Here is a 19,161-nt window from a genome sequence, read left to right on the forward strand (position 1 = left end):
AGCGTGCACCAGACATTACCCTTGCTGAGCATGGTGGCATGTGTGTCGTAGCACATTGTCCCAACGTCTCATGGTTACAGCTCGAGTTTCTCTTCATTCACGCATAAATCTTTCGCCTTTTACTAAAGATTTCCGTGGAGGGGAACATTTGCGAGTTACTGGTATTTTTGGATGCTCTGCTCACAGCAGAGCTACATGCGTTTGTTCAAAAACAGAGGACTTTTGGCGGCTTGCTCCGCAGAACTGCAGCAGGTTGGGCCAGCGTTCGAGAGTGGCCCAACGGTTCGGCCGTTTTGTCCATGTCTGGAGCTGGGTGGTTGTCAAACCATCACCACTTTCCCAGTTCACAACTTCAAATCTTGGGTCAGCAGCATGATTGTAAGGTTTACCAATCACAAAAGGGTAGTGGTGGGAGCAACAAAGCCTTTTAAAGCTTTTAACTGATTGCTTTGCAAATTGATTAACTGTTTTGACGCATTCGGAAGGCCACACTGGTGACGCATTCGGAAGGCCCCTGCTGGTCAGACTGGAAATGCAACAGTGGAAATGCCACAAAAACTCAGGCCAAACATGCATAAAACAACCTTTTACAAACCCATTGCAAGCGCTTTCTTGAAGGTAAAATCTTTCAAATGGAATTAGCTAACCACCCTCAGGTGAGTCTTGAACGGCAGGTTGGCTTTATCAGCAGTTTCAACGGCAGAGCTTGAGCTCATACAAGGTGTCTGGCCGTGATAAAGAAGAAGCCTCCCCGTCGGGGAATCGAACCCCGGTCTTCCGCGTGACAGGCGGAGATACTGTCCACTATACTAACGAGGACTGGTGGTTACTGCAGTGTCCCTGAGCGGTACGCCACCGTATGCTCAACCGTTGAGAAGTCAAGAATACTGGACATGCGGTCATCTGGTGATGGGGCAGATTCTTATTACATTTGCTCCTTCCTCTAATGGAATTGGCTGTATTATTGTTTTAACAAAAAAGACAAAAAGCTGGGTGGGAGGAGCGTGCACCAGACATTACCCTTGCTGAGCATGGTGGCATGTGTTTGGTAGCACATTGTCCCAACGTCTCATGGTTACAGCTCGAGTTTCTCTTCATTCACGCATAAATCTTTCGCCTTTTACTAAAGATTTCCGTGGAGGGGAACATTTGCGAGTTACTGGTATTTTTGGATGCTCTGCTCACAGCAGAGCTACATGCGTTTGTTCAAAAACAGAGGACTTTTGGCGGCTTGCTCCGCAGAACTGCAGCAGGTTGGGCCAGCGTTCGAGAGTGGCCCAACGGTTCGGCCGTTTTGTCCATGTCTGGAGCTGGGTGGTCGTCAAACCATCACCACTTTCCCAGTTCACAACTTCAAATCTTGGGTCAGCAGCATGATTGTAAGGTTTACCAATCACAAAAGGGTAGTGGTGGGAGCAACAAAGCCTTTCAAAGCTTTCAACTGATTGCTTTGCAAATTGATTAACTGTTTTGACGCATTCGGAAGGCCACACTGGTGACGCATTCGGAAGGCCCCTGCTGGTCAGACTGGAAATGCAACAGTGGAAATGCCACAAAAACTCAGGCCAAACATGCATAAAACAACCTTTTACAAACCCATTGCAAGCGCTTTCTTGAAGGTAAAATCTTTCAAATGGAATTAGCTAACCACCCTCAGGTGAGTCTTGAACGGCAGGTTGGCTTTATCAGCAGTTTCAACGGCAGAGCTTGAGCTCATACAAGGTGTCTGGCCGTGATAAAGAAGAAGCCTCCCCGTCGGGGAATCGAACCCCGGTCTTCCGCGTGACAGGCGGAGATACTGTCCACTATACTAACGAGGACTGGTGGTTACTGCAGTGTCCCTGAGCGGTACGCCACCGTATGCTCAACCGTTGAGAAGTCAAGAATACTGGACATGCGGTCATCTGGTGATGGGGCAGATTCTTATTACATTTGCTCCTTCCTCTAATGGAATTGGCTGTATTATTGTTTTAACAAAAAAGACAAAAAGCTGGGTGGGAGGAGCGTGCACCAGACATTACCCTTGCTGAGCATGGTGGCATGTGTTTGGTAGCACATTGTCCCAACGTCTCATGGTTACAGCTCGAGTTTCTCTTCATTCACGCATAAATCTTTCGCCTTTTACTAAAGATTTCTGTGGAGGGGAACATTTGCGAGTTACTGGTATTTTTGGATGCTCTGCTCACAGCAGAGCTACATGCGTTTTTTCAAAAACAGAGGACTTTTGGCGGCTTGCTCCGCAGAACTGCAGCAGGTTGGGCCAGCGTTCGAGAGTGGCCCAACGGTTCGGCCGTTTTGTCCATGTCTGGAGCTGGGAGGTCGTCAAACCATCACCACTTTCCCAGTTCACAACTTCAAATCTTGGGTCAGCAGCATGATTGTAAGGTTTACCAATCACAAAAGGGTAGTGGTGGGAGCAACAAAGCCTTTCAAAGCTTTCAACTGATTGCTTTGCAAATTGATTAACTGTTTTGACGCATTCGGAAGGCCACACTGGTGACGCATTCGGAAGGCCCCTGCTGGTCAGACTGGAAATGCAACAGTGGAAATGCCACAAAAACTCAGGCCAAACATGCATAAAACAACCTTTTACAAACACATTGCAAGCGCTTTCTTGAAGGTAAAATCTTTCAAATGGAATTAGCTAACCACCCTCAGGTGAGTCTTGAACGGCAGGTTGGCTTTATCAGCAGTTTCAACGGCAGAACTTGAGCTCATACAAGGTGTCTGGCCGTGATAAAGAAGAAGCCTCCCCGTCGGGGAATCGAACCCCGGTCTTCCGCGTGACAGGTGGAGATACTGTCCACTATACTAACGAGGACTGGTGGTTACTGCAGTGTCCCTGAGCGGTACGGCACCGTATGCTCAACCGTTGAGAAGTCAAGAATACTGGACATGCGGTCATCTGGTGATGGGGCAGATTCTTATTACATTTGCTCCTTCCTCTAATGGAAATGGCTGTATTATTGTTTTAACAAAAAAGACAAAAAGCTGGGTGGGAGGAGCGTGCACCAGACATTACCCTTGCTGAGCATGGTGGCATGTGTGTGGTAGCACATTGTCCCAACGTCTCATGGTTAAAGCTCGAGTTTCTCTTCATTCACGCATAAATCTTTCGCCTTTTACTAAAGATTTCCGTGGAGGGGAACATTTGCGAGTTACTGGTATTTTTGGATGCTCTGCTCACAGCAGAGCTACATGCGTTTGTTCAAAAACAGAGGACTTTTGGCGGCTTGCTCCGCAGAACTGCAGCAGGTTGGGCCAGCGTTCGAGAGTGGCCCAACGGTTCGGCCGTTTTGTCCATGTCTGGAGCTGGGTGGTCGTCAAACCATCACCACTTTCCCAGTTCACAACTTCAAATCTTGGGTCAGCAGCATGATTGTAAGGTTTACCAATCACAAAAGGGTAGTGGTGGGAGCAACAAAGCCTTTCAAAGCTTTCAACTGATTGCTTTGCAAATTGATTAACTGTTTTGACGCATTCGGAAGGCCACACTGGTGACGCATTCGGAAGGCCCCTGCTGGTCAGACTGGAAATGCAACAGTGGAAATGCCACAAAAACTCAGGCCAAACATGCATAAAACAACCTTTTACAAACCCATTGCAAGCGCTTTCTTGAAGGTAAAATCTTTCAAATGGAATTAGCTAACCACCCTCAGGTGAGTCTTGAACGGCAGGTTGGCTTTATCAGCAGTTTCAACGGCAGAGCTTGAGCTCATACAAGGTGTCTGGCCGTGATAAAGAAGAAGCCTCCCCGTCGGGGAATCGAACCCCGGTCTTCCGCGTGACAGGCGGAGATACTGTCCACTATACTAACGAGGACTGGTGGTTACTGCAGTGTCCCTGAGCGGTACGGCACCGTATGCTCAACCGTTGAGAAGTCAAGAATACTGGACATGCGGTCATCTGGTGATGGGGCAGATTCTTATTACATTTGCTCCTTCCTCTAATGGAAATGGCTGTATTATTGTTTTAACAAAAAAGACAAAAAGCTGGGTGGGAGGAGCGTGCACCAGACATTACCCTTGCTGAGCATGGTGGCATGTGTGTGGTAGCACATTGTCCCAACGTCTCATGGTTAAAGCTCGAGTTTCTCTTCATTCATGCATAAATCTTTCGCCTTTTACTAAAGATTTCCGTGGAGGGGAACATTTGCGAGTTACTGGTATTTTTGGATGCTCTGCTCACAGCAGAGCTACAATTGTTGTTCAAAAACAGAGGACTTTTGGCGGCTTGCTCCGCAGAACTGCAGCAGGTTGGGCCAGCGTTCGAGAGTGGCCCAACGGTTCAGCCGTTTTGTCCATGTCTGGACAAACGGCTGAACATGGACAACGGTTCAGCCGTTTTGTCCATGTCTGGTGGTCGTCAAACCATCACCACTTTCCCAGTTCACAACTTCAAATTTTGGGTCAGCAGCATGATTGTAAGGTTTACCAATCACAAAAGGGTAGTGGTGGGAGCAACAAAGCCTTTCAAAGCTTTCAACTGATTGCTTTGCAAATTGATTAACTGTTTTGACGCATTCGGAAGGCCACACTGGTGACGCATTCGGAAGGCCCCTGCTGGTCAGACTGGAAATGCAACAGTGGAAATGCCACAAAAACTCAGGCCAAACATGCATAAAACAACCTTTTACAAACCCATTGCAAGCGCTTTCTTGAAGGTAAAATCTTTCAAATGGAATTAGCTAACCACCCTCAGGTGAGTCTTGAACGGCAGGTTGGCTTTATCAGCAGTTTCAACGGCAGAGCTTGAGCTCATACAAGGTGTCTGGCCGTGATAAAGAAGAAGCCTCCCCGTCGGGGAACCGAACCCCGGTCTTCCGCGTGACAGGCGGAGATACTGTCCACTATACTAACGAGGACTGGTGGTTACTGCAGTGTCCCTGAGCGGTACGCCACCGTATGCTCAACCGTTGAGAAGTCAAGAATACTGGACATGCGGTCATCTGGTGATGGGGCAGATTCTTATTACATTTGCTCCTTCCTCTAATGGAAATGGCTGTATTATTGTTTTAACAAAAAAGACAAAAAGCTGGGTGGGAGGAGCGTGCACCAGACATTACCCTTGCTGAGCATGGTGGCATGTGTGTGGTAGCACATTGTCCCAACGTCTCATGGTTACAGCTCGAGTTTCTCTTCATTCACGCATAAATCTTTCGCCTTTTACTAAAGATTTCCGTGGAGGGGAACATTTGCGAGTTACTGGTATTTTTGGATGCTCTGCTCACAGCAGAGCTACATGCGTTTGTTCAAAAACAGAGGACTTTTGGCGGCTTGCTCCGCAGAACTGCAGCAGGTTGGGCCAGCGTTCGAGAGTGGCCCAACGGTTCGGCCGTTTTGTCCATGTCTGGAGCTGGGTGGTCGTCAAACCATCACCACTTTCCCAGTTCACAACTTCAAATCTTGGGTCAGCAGCATGATTGTAAGGTTTACCAATCACAAAAGGGTAGTGGTGGGAGCAACAAAGCCTTTCAAAGCTTTCAACTGATTGCTTTGCAAATTGATTAACTGTTTTGACGCATTCGGAAGGCCACACTGGTGACGCATTCGGAAGGCCCCTGCTGGTCAGACTGGAAATGCAACAGTGGAAATGCCACAAAAACTCAGGCCAAACATGCATAAAACAACCTTTTACAAACCCATTGCAAGCGCTTTCTTGAAGGTAAAATCTTTCAAATGGAATTAGCTAACCACCCTCAGGTGAGTCTTGAACGGCAGGTTGGCTTTATCAGCAGTTTCAACGGCAGAGCTTGAGCTCATACAAGGTGTCTGGCCGTGATAAAGAAGAAGCCTCCCCGTCGGGGAATCGAACCCCGGTCTTCCGCGTGACAGGCGGAGATACTGTCCACTATACTAACGAGGACTGGTGGTTACTGCAGTGTCCCTGAGCGGTACGGCACCGTATGCTCAACCGTTGAGAAGTCAAGAATACTGGACATGCGGTCATCTGGTGATGGGGCAGATTCTTATTACATTTGCTCCTTCCTCTAATGGAAATGGCTGTATTATTGTTTTAACAAAAAAGACAAAAAGCTGGGTGGGAGGAGCGTGCACCAGACATTACCCTTGCTGAGCATGGTGGCATGTGTGTGGTAGCACATTGTCCCAACGTCTCATGGTTAAAGCTCGAGTTTCTCTTCATTCATGCATAAATCTTTCGCCTTTTACTAAAGATTTCCGTGGAGGGGAACATTTGCGAGTTACTGGTATTTTTGGATGCTCTGCTCACAGCAGAGCTACAATTGTTGTTCAAAAACAGAGGACTTTTGGCGGCTTGCTCCGCAGAACTGCAGCAGGTTGGGCCAGCGTTCGAGAGTGGCCCAACGGTTCAGCCGTTTTGTCCATGTCTGGACAAACGGCTGAACATGGACAACGGTTCAGCCGTTTTGTCCATGTCTGGTGGTCGTCAAACCATCACCACTTTCCCAGTTCACAACTTCAAATTTTGGGTCAGCAGCATGATTGTAAGGTTTACCAATCACAAAAGGGTAGTGGTGGGAGCAACAAAGCCTTTCAAAGCTTTCAACTGATTGCTTTGCAAATTGATTAACTGTTTTGACGCATTCGGAAGGCCACACTGGTGACGCATTCGGAAGGCCCCTGCTGGTCAGACTGGAAATGCAACAGTGGAAATGCCACAAAAACTCAGGCCAAACATGCATAAAACAACCTTTTACAAACCCATTGCAAGCGCTTTCTTGAAGGTAAAATCTTTCAAATGGAATTAGCTAACCACCCTCAGGTGAGTCTTGAACGGCAGGTTGGCTTTATCAGCAGTTTCAACGGCAGAGCTTGAGCTCATACAAGGTGTCTGGCCGTGATAAAGAAGAAGCCTCCCCGTCGGGGAACCGAACCCCGGTCTTCCGCGTGACAGGCGGAGATACTGTCCACTATACTAACGAGGACTGGTGGTTACTGCAGTGTCCCTGAGCGGTACGCCACCGTATGCTCAACCGTTGAGAAGTCAAGAATACTGGACATGCGGTCATCTGGTGATGGGGCAGATTCTTATTACATTTGCTCCTTCCTCTAATGGAAATGGCTGTATTATTGTTTTAACAAAAAAGACAAAAAGCTGGGTGGGAGGAGCGTGCACCAGACATTACCCTTGCTGAGCATGGTGGCATGTGTGTGGTAGCACATTGTCCCAACGTCTCATGGTTACAGCTCGAGTTTCTCTTCATTCACGCATAAATCTTTCGCCTTTTACTAAAGATTTCCGTGGAGGGGAACATTTGCGAGTTACTGGTATTTTTGGATGCTCTGCTCACAGCAGAGCTACATGCGTTTGTTCAAAAACAGAGGACTTTTGGCGGCTTGCTCCGCAGAACTGCAGCAGGTTGGGCCAGCGTTCGAGAGTGGCCCAACGGTTCGGCCGTTTTGTCCATGTGTGGAGCTGGGTGGTCGTCAAACCATCACCACTTTCCCAGTTCACAACTTCAAATCTTGGGTCAGCAGCATGATTGTAAGGTTTACCAATCACAAAAGGGTAGTGGTGGGAGCAACAAAGCCTTTCAAAGCTTTCAACTGATTGCTTTGCAAATTGATTAACTGTTTTGACGCATTCGGAAGGCCACACTGGTGACGCATTCGGAAGGCCCCTGCTGGTCAGACTGGAAATGCAACAGTGGAAATGCCACAAAAACTCAGGCCAAACATGCATAAAACAACCTTTTACAAACACATTGCAAGCGCTTTCTTGAAGGTAAAATCTTTCAAATGGAATTAGCTAACCACCCTCAGGTGAGTCTTGAACGGCAGGTTGGCTTTATCAGCAGTTTCAACGGCAGAACTTGAGCTCATACAAGGTGTCTGGCCGTGATAAAGAAGAAGCCTCCCCGTCGGGGAATCGAACCCCGGTCTTCCGCGTGACAGGTGGAGATACTGTCCACTATACTAACGAGGACTGGTGGTTACTGCAGTGTCCCTGAGCGGTACGGCACCGTATGCTCAACCGTTGAGAAGTCAAGAATACTGGACATGCGGTCATCTGGTGATGGGGCAGATTCTTATTACATTTGCTCCTTCCTCTAATGGAAATGGCTGTATTATTGTTTTAACAAAAAAGACAAAAAGCTGGGTGGGAGGAGCGTGCACCAGACATTACCCTTGCTGAGCATGGTGGCATGTGTGTGGTAGCACATTGTCCCAACGTCTCATGGTTAAAGCTCGAGTTTCTCTTCATTCACGCATAAATCTTTCGCCTTTTACTAAAGATTTCCGTGGAGGGGAACATTTGCGAGTTACTGGTATTTTTGGATGCTCTGCTCACAGCAGAGCTACATGCGTTTGTTCAAAAACAGAGGACTTTTGGCGGCTTGCTCCGCAGAACTGCAGCAGGTTGGGCCAGCGTTCGAGAGTGGCCCAACGGTTCGGCCGTTTTGTCCATGTCTGGAGCTGGGTGGTCGTCAAACCATCACCACTTTCCCAGTTCACAACTTCAAATCTTGGGTCAGCAGCATGATTGTAAGGTTTACCAATCACAAAAGGGTAGTGGTGGGAGCAACAAAGCCTTTCAAAGCTTTCAACTGATTGCTTTGCAAATTGATTAACTGTTTTGACGCATTCGGAAGGCCACACTGGTGACGCATTCGGAAGGCCCCTGCTGGTCAGACTGGAAATGCAACAGTGGAAATGCCACAAAAACTCAGGCCAAACATGCATAAAACAACCTTTTACAAACCCATTGCAAGCGCTTTCTTGAAGGTAAAATCTTTCAAATGGAATTAGCTAACCACCCTCAGGTGAGTCTTGAACGGCAGGTTGGCTTTATCAGCAGTTTCAACGGCAGAGCTTGAGCTCATACAAGGTGTCTGGCCGTGATAAAGAAGAAGCCTCCCCGTCGGGGAATCGAACCCCGGTCTTCCGCGTGACAGGCGGAGATACTGTCCACTATACTAACGAGGACTGGTGGTTACTGCAGTGTCCCTGAGCGGTACGGCACCGTATGCTCAACCGTTGAGAAGTCAAGAATACTGGACATGCGGTCATCTGGTGATGGGGCAGATTCTTATTACATTTGCTCCTTCCTCTAATGGAAATGGCTGTATTATTGTTTTAACAAAAAAGACAAAAAGCTGGGTGGGAGGAGCGTGCACCAGACATTACCCTTGCTGAGCATGGTGGCATGTGTGTGGTAGCACATTGTCCCAACGTCTCATGGTTAAAGCTCGAGTTTCTCTTCATTCATGCATAAATCTTTCGCCTTTTACTAAAGATTTCCGTGGAGGGGAACATTTGCGAGTTACTGGTATTTTTGGATGCTCTGCTCACAGCAGAGCTACAATTGTTGTTCAAAAACAGAGGACTTTTGGCGGCTTGCTCCGCAGAACTGCAGCAGGTTGGGCCAGCGTTCGAGAGTGGCCCAACGGTTCAGCCGTTTTGTCCATGTCTGGACAAACGGCTGAACATGGACAACGGTTCAGCCGTTTTGTCCATGTCTGGTGGTCGTCAAACCATCACCACTTTCCCAGTTCACAACTTCAAATTTTGGGTCAGCAGCATGATTGTAAGGTTTACCAATCACAAAAGGGTAGTGGTGGGAGCAACAAAGCCTTTCAAAGCTTTCAACTGATTGCTTTGCAAATTGATTAACTGTTTTGACGCATTCGGAAGGCCACACTGGTGACGCATTCGGAAGGCCCCTGCTGGTCAGACTGGAAATGCAACAGTGGAAATGCCACAAAAACTCAGGCCAAACATGCATAAAACAACCTTTTACAAACCCATTGCAAGCGCTTTCTTGAAGGTAAAATCTTTCAAATGGAATTAGCTAACCACCCTCAGGTGAGTCTTGAACGGCAGGTTGGCTTTATCAGCAGTTTCAACGGCAGAGCTTGAGCTCATACAAGGTGTCTGGCCGTGATAAAGAAGAAGCCTCCCCGTCGGGGAACCGAACCCCGGTCTTCCGCGTGACAGGCGGAGATACTGTCCACTATACTAACGAGGACTGGTGGTTACTGCAGTGTCCCTGAGCGGTACGCCACCGTATGCTCAACCGTTGAGAAGTCAAGAATACTGGACATGCGGTCATCTGGTGATGGGGCAGATTCTTATTACATTTGCTCCTTCCTCTAATGGAAATGGCTGTATTATTGTTTTAACAAAAAAGACAAAAAGCTGGGTGGGAGGAGCGTGCACCAGACATTACCCTTGCTGAGCATGGTGGCATGTGTGTGGTAGCACATTGTCCCAACGTCTCATGGTTACAGCTCGAGTTTCTCTTCATTCACGCATAAATCTTTCGCCTTTTACTAAAGATTTCCGTGGAGGGGAACATTTGCGAGTTACTGGTATTTTTGGATGCTCTGCTCACAGCAGAGCTACATGCGTTTGTTCAAAAACAGAGGACTTTTGGCGGCTTGCTCCGCAGAACTGCAGCAGGTTGGGCCAGCGTTCGAGAGTGGCCCAACGGTTCGGCCGTTTTGTCCATGTCTGGAGCTGGGTGGTCGTCAAACCATCACCACTTTCCCAGTTCACAACTTCAAATCTTGGGTCAGCAGCATGATTGTAAGGTTTACCAATCACAAAAGGGTAGTGGTGGGAGCAACAAAGCCTTTCAAAGCTTTCAACTGATTGCTTTGCAAATTGATTAACTGTTTTGACGCATTCGGAAGGCCACACTGGTGACGCATTCGGAAGGCCCCTGCTGGTCAGACTGGAAATGCAACAGTGGAAATGCCACAAAAACTCAGGCCAAACATGCATAAAACAACCTTTTACAAACCCATTGCAAGCGCTTTCTTGAAGGTAAAATCTTTCAAATGGAATTAGCTAACCACCCTCAGGTGAGTCTTGAACGGCAGGTTGGCTTTATCAGCAGTTTCAACGGCAGAGCTTGAGCTCATACAAGGTGTCTGGCCGTGATAAAGAAGAAGCCTCCCCGTCGGGGAATCGAACCCCGGTCTTCCGCGTGACAGGCGGAGATACTGTCCACTATACTAACGAGGACTGGTGGTTACTGCAGTGTCCCTGAGCGGTACGGCACCGTATGCTCAACCGTTGAGAAGTCAAGAATACTGGACATGCGGTCATCTGGTGATGGGGCAGATTCTTATTACATTTGCTCCTTCCTCTAATGGAAATGGCTGTATTATTGTTTTAACAAAAAAGACAAAAAGCTGGGTGGGAGGAGCGTGCACCAGACATTACCCTTGCTGAGCATGGTGGCATGTGTGTGGTAGCACATTGTCCCAACGTCTCATGGTTAAAGCTCGAGTTTCTCTTCATTCACGCATAAATCTTTCGCCTTTTACTAAAGATTTCCGTGGAGGGGAACATTTGCGAGTTACTGGTATTTTTGGATGCTCTGCTCACAGCAGAGCTACATGCGTTTGTTCAAAAACAGAGGACTTTTGGCGGCTTGCTCCGCAGAACTGCAGCAGGTTGGGCCAGCGTTCGAGAGTGGCCCAACGGTTCGGCCGTTTTGTCCATGTCTGGAGCTGGGTGGTCGTCAAACCATCACCACTTTCCCAGTTCACAACTTCAAATCTTGGGTCAGCAGCATGATTGTAAGGTTTACCAATCACAAAAGGGTAGTGGTGGGAGCAACAAAGCCTTTCAAAGCTTTCAACTGATTGCTTTGCAAATTGATTAACTGTTTTGACGCATTCGGAAGGCCACACTGGTGACGCATTCGGAAGGCCCCTGCTGGTCAGACTGGAAATGCAACAGTGGAAATGCCACAAAAACTCAGGCCAAACATGCATAAAACAACCTTTTACAAACCCATTGCAAGCGCTTTCTTGAAGGTAAAATCTTTCAAATGGAATTAGCTAACCACCCTCAGGTGAGTCTTGAACGGCAGGTTGGCTTTATCAGCAGTTTCAACGGCAGAGCTTGAGCTCATACAAGGTGTCTGGCCGTGATAAAGAAGAAGCCTCCCCGTCGGGGAACCGAACCCCGGTCTTCCGCGTGACAGGCGGAGATACTGTCCACTATACTAACGAGGACTGGTGGTTACAGCAGTGTCCCTGAGCGGTACGGCACCGTATGCTCAACCGTTGAGAAGTCAAGAATACTGGACATGCGGTCATCTGGTGATGGGGCAGATTCTTATTACATTTGCTCCTTCCTCTAATGGAAATGGCTGTATTATTGTTTTAACAAAAAAGACAAAAAGCTGGGTGGGAGGAGCGTGCACCAGACATTACCCTTGCTGAGCATGGTGGCATGTGTGTGGTAGCACATTGTCCCAACGTCTCATGGTTAAAGCTCGAGTTTCTCTTCATTCATGCATAAATCTTTCGCCTTTTACTAAAGATTTCCGTGGAGGGGAACATTTGCGAGTTACTGGTATTTTTGGATGCTCTGCTCACAGCAGAGCTACAATTGTTGTTCAAAAACAGAGGACTTTTGGCGGCTTGCTCCGCAGAACTGCAGCAGGTTGGGCCAGCGTTCGAGAGTGGCCCAACGGTTCAGCCGTTTTGTCCATGTCTGGACAAACGGCTGAACATGGACAACGGTTCAGCCGTTTTGTCCATGTCTGGTGGTCGTCAAACCATCACCACTTTCCCAGTTCACAACTTCAAATTTTGGGTCAGCAGCATGATTGTAAGGTTTACCAATCACAAAAGGGTAGTGGTGGGAGCAACAAAGCCTTTCAAAGCTTTCAACTGATTGCTTTGCAAATTGATTAACTGTTTTGACGCATTCGGAAGGCCACACTGGTGACGCATTCGGAAGGCCCCTGCTGGTCAGACTGGAAATGCAACAGTGGAAATGCCACAAAAACTCAGGCCAAACATGCATAAAACAACCTTTTACAAACCCATTGCAAGCGCTTTCTTGAAGGTAAAATCTTTCAAATGGAATTAGCTAACCACCCTCAGGTGAGTCTTGAACGGCAGGTTGGCTTTATCAGCAGTTTCAACGGCAGAGCTTGAGCTCATACAAGGTGTCTGGCCGTGATAAAGAAGAAGCCTCCCCGTCGGGGAACCGAACCCCGGTCTTCCGCGTGACAGGCGGAGATACTGTCCACTATACTAACGAGGACTGGTGGTTACTGCAGTGTCCCTGAGCGGTACGCCACCGTATGCTCAACCGTTGAGAAGTCAAGAATACTGGACATGCGGTCATCTGGTGATGGGGCAGATTCTTATTACATTTGCTCCTTCCTCTAATGGAAATGGCTGTATTATTGTTTTAACAAAAAAGACAAAAAGCTGGGTGGGAGGAGCGTGCACCAGACATTACCCTTGCTGAGCATGGTGGCATGTGTGTGGTAGCACATTGTCCCAACGTCTCATGGTTACAGCTCGAGTTTCTCTTCATTCACGCATAAATCTTTCGCCTTTTACTAAAGATTTCCGTGGAGGGGAACATTTGCGAGTTACTGGTATTTTTGGATGCTCTGCTCACAGCAGAGCTACATGCGTTTGTTCAAAAACAGAGGACTTTTGGCGGCTTGCTCCGCAGAACTGCAGCAGGTTGGGCCAGCGTTCGAGAGTGGCCCAACGGTTCGGCCGTTTTGTCCATGTCTGGAGCTGGGTGGTCGTCAAACCATCACCACTTTCCCAGTTCACAACTTCAAATCTTGGGTCAGCAGCATGATTGTAAGGTTTACCAATCACAAAAGGGTAGTGGTGGGAGCAACAAAGCCTTTCAAAGCTTTCAACTGATTGCTTTGCAAATTGATTAACTGTTTTGACGCATTCGGAAGGCCACACTGGTGACGCATTCGGAAGGCCCCTGCTGGTCAGACTGGAAATGCAACAGTGGAAATGCCACAAAAACTCAGGCCAAACATGCATAAAACAACCTTTTACAAACCCATTGCAAGCGCTTTCTTGAAGGTAAAATCTTTCAAATGGAATTAGCTAACCACCCTCAGGTGAGTCTTGAACGGCAGGTTGGCTTTATCAGCAGTTTCAACGGCAGAGCTTGAGCTCATACAAGGTGTCTGGCCGTGATAAAGAAGAAGCCTCCCCGTCGGGGAATCGAACCCCGGTCTTCCGCGTGACAGGCGGAGATACTGTCCACTATACTAACGAGGACTGGTGGTTACTGCAGTGTCCCTGAGCGGTACGGCACCGTATGCTCAACCGTTGAGAAGTCAAGAATACTGGACATGCGGTCATCTGGTGATGGGGCAGATTCTTATTACATTTGCTCCTTCCTCTAATGGAAATGGCTGTATTATTGTTTTAACAAAAAAGACAAAAAGCTGGGTGGGAGGAGCGTGCACCAGACATTACCCTTGCTGAGCATGGTGGCATGTGTGTGGTAGCACATTGTCCCAACGTCTCATGGTTACAGCTCGAGTTTCTCTTCATTCACGCATAAATCTTTCGCCTTTTACTAAAGATTTCCGTGGAGGGGAACATTTGCGAGTTACTGGTATTTTTGGATGCTCTGCTCACAGCAGAGCTACATGCGTTTGTTCAAAAACAGAGGACTTTTGGCGGCTTGCTCCGCAGAACTGCAGCAGGTTGGGCCAGCGTTCGAGAGTGGCCCAACGGTTCGGCCGTTTTGTCCATGTCTGGAGCTGGGTGGTCGTCAAACCATCACCACTTTCCCAGTTCACAACTTCAAATCTTGGGTCAGCAGCATGATTGTAAGGTTTACCAATCACAAAAGGGTAGTGGTGGGAGCAACAAAGCCTTTCAAAGCTTTCAACTGATTGCTTTGCAAATTGATTAACTGTTTTGACGCATTCGGAAGGCCACACTGGTGACGCATTCGGAAGGCCCCTGCTGGTCAGACTGGAAATGCAACAGTGGAAATGCCACAAAAACTCAGGCCAAACATGCATAAAACAACCTTTTACAAACCCATTGCAAGCGCTTTCTTGAAGGTAAAATCTTTCAAATGGAATTAGCTAACCACCCTCAGGTGAGTCTTGAACGGCAGGTTGGCTTTATCAGCAGTTTCAACGGCAGAGCTTGAGCTCATACAAGGTGTCTGGCCGTGATAAAGAAGAAGCCTCCCCGTCGGGGAACCGAACCCCGGTCTTCCGCGTGACAGGCGGAGATACTGTCCACTATACTAACGAGGACTGGTGGTTACAGCAGTGTCCCTGAGCGGTACGGCACCGTATGCTCAACCGTTGAGAAGTCAAGAATACTGGACATGCGGTCATCTGGTGATGGGGCAGATTCTTATTACATTTGCTCCTTCCTCTAATGGAAATGGCTGTATTATTGTTTTAACAAAAAAGACAAAAAGCTGGGTGGGAGGAGCGTGCACCAGACATTACCCTTGCTGAGCATGGTGGCATGTGTGTGGTAGCACATTGTCCCAACGTCTCATGGTTACAGCTCGAGTTTCTCTTCATTCACGCATAAATCTTTCGCCTTTTACTAAAGATTTCCGTGGAGGGGAACATTTGCGAGTTACTGGTATTTTTGGATGCTCTGCTCACAGCAGAGCTACATGCGTTTGTTCAAAAACAGAGGACTTTTGGCGGCTTGCTCCGCAGAACTGCAGCAGGTTGGGCCAGCGTTTGAGAGTGGCCCAACGGTTCGGCCGTTTTGTCCATGTCTGGAGCTGGGTGGTCGTCAAACCATCACCACTTTCCCAGTTCACAACTTCAAATCTTGGGTCAGCAGCATGATTGTAAGGTTTACCAATCACAAAAGGGTAGTGGTGGGAGCAACAAAGCCTTTCAAAGCTTTCAACTGATTGCTTTGCAAATTGATTAACTGTTTTGACGCATTCGGAAGGCCACACTGGTGACGCATTCGGAAGGCCCCTGCTGGTCAGACTGGAAATGCAACAGTGGAAATGCCACAAAAACTCAGGCCAAACATGCATAAAACAACCTTTTACAAACCCATTGCAAGCGCTTTCTTGAAGGTAAAATCTTTCAAATGGAATTAGCTAACCACCCTCAGGTGAGTCTTGAACGGCAGGTTGGCTTTATCAGCAGTTTCAACGGCAGAGCTTGAGCTCATACAAGGTGTCTGGCCGTGATAAAGAAGAAGCCTCCCCGTCGGGGAATCGAACCCCGGTCTTCCGCGTGACAGGCGGAGATACTGTCCACTATCCTAACGAGGACTGGTGGTTACTGCAGTGTCCCTGAGCGGTACGGTACCGTATGCTCAACCGTTGAGAAGTCAAGAATACTGGACATGCGGTCATCTGGTGATGGGGCAGATTCTTATTACATTTGCTCCTTCCTCTAATGGAAATGGCTGTATTATTGTTTTAACAAAAAAGACAAAAAGCTGGGTGGGAGGAGCGTGCACCAGACATTACCCTTGCTGAGCATGGTGGCATGTGTGTGGTAGCACATTGTCCCAACGTCTCATGGTTACAGCTCGAGTTTCTCTTCATTCACGCATAAATCTTTCGCCTTTTACTAAAGATTTCCGTGGAGGGGAACATTTGCGAGTTACTGGTATTTTTGGATGCTCTGCTCACAGCAGAGCTACATGCGTTTGTTCAAAAACAGAGGACTTTTGGCGGCTTGCTCTGCAGAACTGCAGCAGGTTGGGCCAGCGTTCGAGAGTGGCCCAACGGTTCGGCCGTTTTGTCCATGTCTGGAGCTGGGTGGTCGTCAAACCATCACCACTTTCCCAGTTCACAACTTCAAATCTTGGGTCAGCAGCATGATTGTAAGGTTTACCAATCACAAAAGGGTAGTGGTGGGAGCAACAAAGCCTTTCAAAGCTTTCAACTGATTGCTTTGCAAATTGATTAACTGTTTTGACGCATTCGGAAGGCCACACTGGTGACGCATTCGGAAGGCCCCTGCTGGTCAGACTGGAAATGCAACAGTGGAAATGCCACAAAAACTCAGGCCAAACATGCATAAAACAACCTTTTACAAACCCATTGCAAGCGCTTTCTTGAAGGTAAAATCTTTCAAATGGAATTAGCTAACCACCCTCAGGTGAGTCTTGAACGGCAGGTTGGCTTTATCAGCAGTTTCAACGGCAGAGCTTGAGCTCATACAAGGTGTCTGGCCGTGATAAAGAAGAAGCCTCCCCGTCGGGGAATCGAACCCCGGTCTTCCGCGTGACAGGCGGAGATACTGTCCACTATACTAACGAGGACTGGTGGTTACTGCAGTGTCCCTGAGCGGTACGGCACCGTATGCTCAACCGTTGAGAAGTCAAGAATACTGGACATGCGGTCATCTGGTGATGGGGCAGATTCTTATTACATTTGCTCCTTCCTCTAATGGAAATGGCTGTATTATTGTTTTAACAAAAAAGACAAAAAGCTGGGTGGGAGGAGCGTGCACCAGACATTACCCTTGCTGAGCATGGTGGCATGTGTGTGGTAGCACATTGTCCCAACGTCTCATGGTTACAGCTCGAGTTTCTCTTCATTCACGCATAAATCTTTCGCCTTTTACTAAAGATTTCCGTGGAGGGGAACATTTGCGAGTTACTGGTATTTTTGGATGCTCTGCTCACAGCAGAGCTACATGCGTTTGTTCAAAAACAGAGGACTTTTGGCGGCTTGCTCCGCAGAACTGCAGCAGGTTGGGCCAGCGTTCGAGAGTGGCCCAACGGTTCGGCCGTTTTGTCCATGTCTGGAGCTGGGTGGTCGTCAAACCATCACCACTTTCCCAGTTCACAACTTCAAATCTTGGGTCAGCAGCATGATTGTAAGGTTTACCAATCACAAAAGGGTAGTGGTGGGAGCAACAAAGCCTTTCAAAGCTTTCAACTGATTGCTTTGCAAATTGATTAACTGTTTTGACGGATTCGGAAGGCCACACTGGTGACGCATTCGGAAGGCCCCTGCTGGTCAGACTGGAAATGCAACAGTGGAAATGCCACAAAAACTCAGGCCAAACATGCATAAAACAACCTTTTACAAACCCATTGCAAGCGCTTTCTTGAAGGTAAAATCTTTCAAATGGAATTAGCTAACCACCCTCAGGTGAGTCTTGAACGGCAGGTTGGCTTTATCAGCAGTTTCAACGGCAGAGCTTGAGCTCATACAAGGTGTCTGGCCGTGATAAAGAAGAAGCCTCCCCGTCGGGGAATCGAACCCCGGTCTTCCGCGTGACAGGCGGAGATACTGTCCACTATACTAACGAGGACTGGTGGTTACTGCAGTGTCCCTGAGCGGTACGGCACCGTATGCTCAACCGTTGAGAAGTCAAGAATACTGGACATGCGGTCATCTGGTGATGGGGCAGATTCTTATTACATTTGCTCCTTCCTCTAATGGAAATGGCTGTATTATTGTTTTAACAAAAAAGACAAAAAGCTGGGTGGGAGGAGCGTGCACCAGACATTACCCTTGCTGAGCATGGTGGCATGTGTGTGGTAGCACATTGTCCCAACGTCTCATGGTTACAGCTCGAGTTTCTCTTCATTCACGCATAAATCTTTCGCCTTTTACTAAAGATTTCCGTGGAGGGGAACATTTGCGAGTTACTGGTATTTTTGGATGCTCTGCTCACAGCAGAGCTACATGCGTTTGTTCAAAAACAGAGGACTTTTGGCGGCTTGCTCTGCAGAACTGCAGCAGGTTGGGCCAGCGTTCGAGAGTGGCCCAACGGTTCGGCCGTTTTGTCCATGTCTGGAGCTGGGTGGTCGTCAAACCATCACCACTTTCCCAGTTCACAACTTCAAATCTTGGGTCAGCAGCATGATTGTAAGGTTTACCAATCACAAAAGGGTAGTGGTGGGAGCAACAAAGCCTTTCAAAGCTTTCAACTGATTGCTTTGCAAATTGATTAACTGTTTTGACGCATTCGGAAGGCCACACTGGTGACGCATTCGGAAGGCCCCTGCTGGTCAGACTGGAAATGCAACAGTGGAAATGCCACAAAAACTCAGGCCAAACATGCATAAAACAACCTTTTACAAACCCATTGCAAGCGCTTTCTTGAAGGTAAAATCTTTCAAATGGAATTAGCTAACCACCCTCAGGTGAGTCTTGAACGGCAGGTTGGCTTTATCAGCAGTTTCAACGGCAGAGCTTGAGCTCATACAAGGTGTCTGGCCGTGATAAAGAAGAAGCCTCCCCGTCGGGGAATCGAACCCCGGTCTTCCGCGTGACAGGCGGAGATACTGTCCACTATACTAACGAGGACTGGTGGTTACTGCAGTGTCCCTGAGCGGTACGGCACCGTATGCTCAACCGTTGAGAAGTCAAGAATACTGGACATGCGGTCATCTGGTGATGGGGCAGATTCTTATTACATTTGCTCCTTCCTCTAATGGAAATGGCTGTATTATTGTTTTAACAAAAA

General features: G+C 48.0%; 29 non-coding genes across 29 annotated transcripts; 19 read left to right on the forward strand and 10 right to left on the reverse strand.

Annotated features, from left to right (window-relative positions):
- The first annotated feature begins 78 nt into the window (after positions 1-78).
- Positions 79-193, forward strand: LOC130071623 (U5 spliceosomal RNA). Its single transcript, XR_008804020.1, has one exon. It is a non-coding gene; the product is annotated as a U5 spliceosomal RNA (small nuclear RNA).
- Positions 194-747: 554 nt separating this feature from the next.
- Positions 748-819, reverse strand: trnad-guc (transfer RNA aspartic acid (anticodon GUC)). The gene has a single exon. It is a non-coding gene; the product is annotated as a tRNA-Asp (tRNA).
- Positions 820-1,079: 260 nt separating this feature from the next.
- Positions 1,080-1,194, forward strand: LOC130071682 (U5 spliceosomal RNA). Its single transcript, XR_008804023.1, has one exon. It is a non-coding gene; the product is annotated as a U5 spliceosomal RNA (small nuclear RNA).
- Positions 1,195-1,748: 554 nt separating this feature from the next.
- Positions 1,749-1,820, reverse strand: trnad-guc (transfer RNA aspartic acid (anticodon GUC)). The gene has a single exon. It is a non-coding gene; the product is annotated as a tRNA-Asp (tRNA).
- Positions 1,821-2,080: 260 nt separating this feature from the next.
- LOC130078941 (U5 spliceosomal RNA) lies at positions 2,081-2,195 on the forward strand. The gene has a single exon (XR_008806121.1). It is a non-coding gene; the product is annotated as a U5 spliceosomal RNA (small nuclear RNA).
- Positions 2,196-3,080: 885 nt separating this feature from the next.
- LOC130096821 (U5 spliceosomal RNA) lies at positions 3,081-3,196 on the forward strand. The gene has a single exon (XR_008808235.1). It is a non-coding gene; the product is annotated as a U5 spliceosomal RNA (small nuclear RNA).
- A 554-nt stretch (positions 3,197-3,750) lies between these two features.
- On the reverse strand, positions 3,751-3,822 carry trnad-guc (transfer RNA aspartic acid (anticodon GUC)). Its single transcript has one exon. It is a non-coding gene; the product is annotated as a tRNA-Asp (tRNA).
- A 259-nt stretch (positions 3,823-4,081) lies between these two features.
- LOC130076410 (U5 spliceosomal RNA) lies at positions 4,082-4,197 on the forward strand. Its single transcript, XR_008805651.1, has one exon. It is a non-coding gene; the product is annotated as a U5 spliceosomal RNA (small nuclear RNA).
- Positions 4,198-5,124: 927 nt separating this feature from the next.
- LOC130071791 (U5 spliceosomal RNA) lies at positions 5,125-5,239 on the forward strand. Its single transcript, XR_008804046.1, has one exon. It is a non-coding gene; the product is annotated as a U5 spliceosomal RNA (small nuclear RNA).
- Positions 5,240-5,793: 554 nt separating this feature from the next.
- Positions 5,794-5,865, reverse strand: trnad-guc (transfer RNA aspartic acid (anticodon GUC)). The gene has a single exon. It is a non-coding gene; the product is annotated as a tRNA-Asp (tRNA).
- A 259-nt stretch (positions 5,866-6,124) lies between these two features.
- On the forward strand, positions 6,125-6,240 carry LOC130076522 (U5 spliceosomal RNA). Its single transcript, XR_008805663.1, has one exon. It is a non-coding gene; the product is annotated as a U5 spliceosomal RNA (small nuclear RNA).
- Positions 6,241-7,167: 927 nt separating this feature from the next.
- On the forward strand, positions 7,168-7,282 carry LOC130071849 (U5 spliceosomal RNA). Its single transcript, XR_008804049.1, has one exon. It is a non-coding gene; the product is annotated as a U5 spliceosomal RNA (small nuclear RNA).
- Positions 7,283-8,167: 885 nt separating this feature from the next.
- LOC130096891 (U5 spliceosomal RNA) lies at positions 8,168-8,283 on the forward strand. Its single transcript, XR_008808240.1, has one exon. It is a non-coding gene; the product is annotated as a U5 spliceosomal RNA (small nuclear RNA).
- Positions 8,284-8,837: 554 nt separating this feature from the next.
- On the reverse strand, positions 8,838-8,909 carry trnad-guc (transfer RNA aspartic acid (anticodon GUC)). The gene has a single exon. It is a non-coding gene; the product is annotated as a tRNA-Asp (tRNA).
- A 259-nt stretch (positions 8,910-9,168) lies between these two features.
- On the forward strand, positions 9,169-9,284 carry LOC130076578 (U5 spliceosomal RNA). The gene has a single exon (XR_008805670.1). It is a non-coding gene; the product is annotated as a U5 spliceosomal RNA (small nuclear RNA).
- A 927-nt stretch (positions 9,285-10,211) lies between these two features.
- Positions 10,212-10,326, forward strand: LOC130071910 (U5 spliceosomal RNA). The gene has a single exon (XR_008804058.1). It is a non-coding gene; the product is annotated as a U5 spliceosomal RNA (small nuclear RNA).
- A 554-nt stretch (positions 10,327-10,880) lies between these two features.
- Positions 10,881-10,952, reverse strand: trnad-guc (transfer RNA aspartic acid (anticodon GUC)). The gene has a single exon. It is a non-coding gene; the product is annotated as a tRNA-Asp (tRNA).
- A 259-nt stretch (positions 10,953-11,211) lies between these two features.
- Positions 11,212-11,327, forward strand: LOC130096949 (U5 spliceosomal RNA). The gene has a single exon (XR_008808248.1). It is a non-coding gene; the product is annotated as a U5 spliceosomal RNA (small nuclear RNA).
- An 885-nt stretch (positions 11,328-12,212) lies between these two features.
- LOC130076636 (U5 spliceosomal RNA) lies at positions 12,213-12,328 on the forward strand. The gene has a single exon (XR_008805677.1). It is a non-coding gene; the product is annotated as a U5 spliceosomal RNA (small nuclear RNA).
- A 927-nt stretch (positions 12,329-13,255) lies between these two features.
- On the forward strand, positions 13,256-13,370 carry LOC130071984 (U5 spliceosomal RNA). Its single transcript, XR_008804063.1, has one exon. It is a non-coding gene; the product is annotated as a U5 spliceosomal RNA (small nuclear RNA).
- A 554-nt stretch (positions 13,371-13,924) lies between these two features.
- On the reverse strand, positions 13,925-13,996 carry trnad-guc (transfer RNA aspartic acid (anticodon GUC)). Its single transcript has one exon. It is a non-coding gene; the product is annotated as a tRNA-Asp (tRNA).
- A 260-nt stretch (positions 13,997-14,256) lies between these two features.
- Positions 14,257-14,371, forward strand: LOC130072038 (U5 spliceosomal RNA). Its single transcript, XR_008804070.1, has one exon. It is a non-coding gene; the product is annotated as a U5 spliceosomal RNA (small nuclear RNA).
- Positions 14,372-15,257: 886 nt separating this feature from the next.
- On the forward strand, positions 15,258-15,372 carry LOC130072075 (U5 spliceosomal RNA). Its single transcript, XR_008804073.1, has one exon. It is a non-coding gene; the product is annotated as a U5 spliceosomal RNA (small nuclear RNA).
- Positions 15,373-16,258: 886 nt separating this feature from the next.
- Positions 16,259-16,373, forward strand: LOC130072133 (U5 spliceosomal RNA). The gene has a single exon (XR_008804076.1). It is a non-coding gene; the product is annotated as a U5 spliceosomal RNA (small nuclear RNA).
- Positions 16,374-16,927: 554 nt separating this feature from the next.
- On the reverse strand, positions 16,928-16,999 carry trnad-guc (transfer RNA aspartic acid (anticodon GUC)). Its single transcript has one exon. It is a non-coding gene; the product is annotated as a tRNA-Asp (tRNA).
- A 260-nt stretch (positions 17,000-17,259) lies between these two features.
- LOC130072180 (U5 spliceosomal RNA) lies at positions 17,260-17,374 on the forward strand. Its single transcript, XR_008804092.1, has one exon. It is a non-coding gene; the product is annotated as a U5 spliceosomal RNA (small nuclear RNA).
- Positions 17,375-17,928: 554 nt separating this feature from the next.
- trnad-guc (transfer RNA aspartic acid (anticodon GUC)) lies at positions 17,929-18,000 on the reverse strand. Its single transcript has one exon. It is a non-coding gene; the product is annotated as a tRNA-Asp (tRNA).
- Positions 18,001-18,260: 260 nt separating this feature from the next.
- LOC130072224 (U5 spliceosomal RNA) lies at positions 18,261-18,375 on the forward strand. The gene has a single exon (XR_008804103.1). It is a non-coding gene; the product is annotated as a U5 spliceosomal RNA (small nuclear RNA).
- A 554-nt stretch (positions 18,376-18,929) lies between these two features.
- Positions 18,930-19,001, reverse strand: trnad-guc (transfer RNA aspartic acid (anticodon GUC)). Its single transcript has one exon. It is a non-coding gene; the product is annotated as a tRNA-Asp (tRNA).
- Between the last annotated feature and the right edge of the window lie 160 nt (positions 19,002-19,161).

The sequence above is a fragment of the Rhinichthys klamathensis genome, unplaced genomic scaffold (genome assembly GCF_029890125.1).
Source record: "Rhinichthys klamathensis goyatoka isolate OS25496 unplaced genomic scaffold, OSU_Roscu_1.1 h1tg000001l_1, whole genome shotgun sequence".
Taxonomy (NCBI): Eukaryota; Metazoa; Chordata; class Actinopteri; order Cypriniformes; family Leuciscidae; genus Rhinichthys; species Rhinichthys klamathensis.